General features: G+C 37.8%; 1 long non-coding RNA gene across 2 annotated transcripts in view; it reads right to left on the bottom strand.

The window, feature by feature from the left end:
• Positions 1 to 3,134: 3,134 nt before the first annotated feature.
• The window catches only part of LOC134563977 (uncharacterized), an 8,243-nt gene continuing 7,772 nt past the window's right edge, over positions 3,135 to 3,605 (bottom strand). For both annotated transcript variants that reach the window (XR_010083443.1, XR_010083444.1), the window contains exon 5: positions 3,135 to 3,605. This exon is cut by the window's right edge and continues 864 nt beyond it. This is a non-coding gene — a long non-coding RNA (uncharacterized LOC134563977).

Genomic DNA, 3,605 nt, shown 5'->3' with positions numbered 1-3,605 from the left:
TCAAGAAGAAATGTCATGGTATAATATCAAGTGTTAAAGAAAAATATACTTGTTGAAGACTTATAAAGACAGGTATAGTTATGTTAAAGAACAATTAGTGCTTATTAGTGACTGGTGGAATTGTATTCAGTTAACTGGTTTGTTGGTCTTTTGTGGTGGAGATATTTTTTCTCTTTGTTCGTTGGGCTTTTGGTTTTCACTGGACCCAAATAGCTTTGTTCTATTTGTATAGTGGTGGCTGAGGTTATTGTAACAGGTTTCTACTCATTGTAAGTAGGAGCTGATCTGGAACTGAAAGCATGCTCACTGATTGATTGCCTGTCTGCAGGCAGTGGACAGAATCTGTGTTTCTTTTCAAGTTCAGAAAGATTCAAAAAACAAATCTAGAAGGTCTAATTTTTCCAATTCACACTGTAAAAGAAGAGTACGCTTCTACTGAATTAATTAAAATACTGTAATGATACCGTTTTAAATCAGGTAACTAGAAGTTAATGACAGATTATGGTCTTGGTTTTATTTGTGCTAATCTAAAAGTGTTTCATTTATGTCCAGAGAGTTGCTTCATTCAGGGGTGAGCTCATTAGCAGATCCAAAGGAACTAAAGGAAAATAAATACATCATTGTAAGATACAATTTAAAGTGTATCTTTTATTCTAAATACTATATTCCACATCAGAATAATTGAAAAAGGTACTTCCTTCTTGTTTCCTTGTATTACTTAAGTTGTGTCATGTATTGCACTAACTAGCAGTTCTGTGCACACGGTGTACTTAATTCTAATCTCACAGATACCTAAAATGGAAGAGCAAGTCAGGCTCTGGATACGTGGAGTTTGGCATATTCAAAATAAAGATTACAAAAAAAAAAAACTATAAAAAATGCCAGCCTAAGATCTAGTCCTAATTTAACCTTAACAATGCTGTAGAATAAAAATTGAGATAACCTGCTCCTTGTTTTTATTAAATACATTTGATTTAATTCAGACAGATGAAGAGATGCAGCTAAATATCTCTTCAGTGGGAAATGAATTCAGTGCATGACAGCAATTCATAGAATTCGATTAAATAGATATAGGAATAAACAGGTATAGGAAAAAGGCTACAACATGAGGAAAGTCTGTATTCAAAGATCTGCATAATGACTGATTGTGCTTGAGAACAAAATATTTACTCTGTTTCAGGTCTGAATTAGTTTTTAGGTTGAAACTATGTGAAATAATTTCCCCTTTACACATTTCACTTAATTAAAGATTTACAAATAAAGTAAAATAAAATAAAATAACCCCTCTAATAATACTACTTAACATAAAAATATGTTATATTAAAGAATATAATCTAACAGCTAACTTTACTGAAAATCCCAGACTTTATGGACCACTGATAGACCAGGTTTCATGCCAGACCAGTGATTTCTGTATTTGAGCCTAAATTCTCTGAAGTGTTTTGAAGCCTTTAACTTAACACTACTAAACAAGGCAGTCGGATTTCTGACTTTTCTACTAAAAAGAAAATGGTAAAAGACCCAAAATATTAAAATTTTGGCTTGATCCTTCTCTGTATGAGGCCAGCCTTGAATATATAGAATTTATTCCGATATTGAATCGAACTAGTCCTGAACAACTAAAGAAGGATGTAATTTATGATGATCTGTAAAAAAAACCCTTCTTTTGTTACATGATCCTCTTAAGTGGCTTTTCTGATTGCTATTGTATTGGGATAGTAAGCCTCTAAAGGAGGTGAGGTCTGCTTTTACATGCAAATGCCTAGCTCCTATTGAAGCCAAGTCAGCTGCAGAGATCAATATGGGTGTAAAACTGCTGATTCCTAACAGTGGGATGGATTAGTGGCAAGGTAATCCAAGGATTACACAGGCCTAGCAACTGAAAGTAATCCTCAAGTAAGAATATGGTTAGAAGTGGGTCCTCTTCATGGGTATGTTTTTTACCTCTTGGCAAAAAGGTGGAGGAAAGCAACATTCCTTGAGCAGCATTCTGCACCAAGGGGAATTTTACCTTTTAAAATTAATTTTAAAACACTATGAAATCTGTTCTTCCATTAAATGCTGACATAGGACAGTGCCTAAATGCCCCTGGCATGAGGCACAGTGCTGTGCTCAGTACTGCACAAGCACAGAGTCAAGGATGAGGCCTCTGACTCAAAGCACAGAGTAGAGACATGGGGCAGCAACTCCACACAGATGGAGAAAAAGAAATATAAGGAATCAAGAAGACTTACTGGCTTCTTTTTGGATTGGCCTGTCCACCTCCTAAACAGCGTTTTCCTGATGGTATGGAGAGATTGAGGGTGTTGGGGAGAGTTGGAGAGTGTTTTGCAAATGACTGGGGCACACAGGGAAGGCCAAGAGAGCACAGAGATGCCTCCTTTAAAAACTAAGAGGTGACTAATGAGAACTGGCACCAGCGGCTATTCAGGGAAATATCCGTGTCTCAATGCAAAGATGAGAGCTAAGATAACAATAGGGCTTTAAAAGACCTTGAGGATGAAGGAATAGCTCAGGTTCATTATAAGAAGGAAGAGGCAGTCAGGGCACAGCTGAAAGAGCAGAAGTGAGGCGAAAGTTACAGCAACCTTCTAAGTGACCTAAGGAATAAAAAGCGTCCAAGCAGCTTGAGAAGATTAAGTCACATTTTAAAAGTCTTTCCCTCCCACCCTCATCCCCTTTTGGTCAGTTTTACTCCTGACCAATCAATAATGCTGAAGGAGGTGACACAGAAATGAATTAAGCCAGAAGATTTATTCATCTCCTCCCTTGCAAGGTGCTCAGGACTTGGCATAACATCCCCTTTTCAGCTTCTCAGAGAAGGGAAATCGTACCAAGGTCCATCAAACCTTTTCTCCTTGTGCCATTACTGCAAGGCATGCCGTTGTTCTAGCTGCTTGTACACTTCTAAGGCAGGAAGAGATCTTCTGGATGGTGTCAGCTCAAAGCAAATATTCAGTGATATTTCAGAAAAGGACAAGGAAGGCTAGTGTGCATGTGTGTACGAATGGGAAGTGTTCACATCTGGGTGTGCACAGGTGACAGAAGTGGCTGGACCTGGTGACTGTAGATTTATTCTCACAACACCAGCTCTACCATCATATGGACAGTCCAAGTGTGCAATAAGAGGGAGAGAGAATGAACTGTCCTCTTAACCAACATTTCCAATGTAATGCTATCAGAGGACCTCTTGCATCTTGTTTTTATTTCTGGAATTGTTTTACAGGATGAAAAGACACCTGTGATTACATAAAACCATGCTGATAGTGCTGATGATGAGTATCTAACCAACCATTTTACCTGTTAGCACAAATTTGCAGATAAAAAGAACCATGAAGACTGCAAGGCCTACTTTAGTCTTGTATTTACTTATGATACCCTCACTTGCTACCTGTTAAGTATTTGTTTGGAAACTTTTCTCAGCTTTTTTCTAGTCTGTCATGCCCTATTAATGCATTAGCCATTTGTTTACTCCCATTCATGTTTCCAACAGCCTTTTATTCCTATAGCAGAGGAAAAAGGACACAGCGTGTGAGAACACACCATCAAGTTGGAGAAACAAAAGACTGACATCACCTAAATAACCCATGGGAAGTCCCAGGTCC

The sequence above is a fragment of the Prinia subflava genome, chromosome Z, assembly GCF_021018805.1.
Source record: "Prinia subflava isolate CZ2003 ecotype Zambia chromosome Z, Cam_Psub_1.2, whole genome shotgun sequence".
In the NCBI taxonomy this organism is placed as follows: domain Eukaryota; kingdom Metazoa; phylum Chordata; class Aves; order Passeriformes; family Cisticolidae; genus Prinia; species Prinia subflava.
This window is presented reverse-complemented; position numbering and strand designations above follow the sequence as displayed.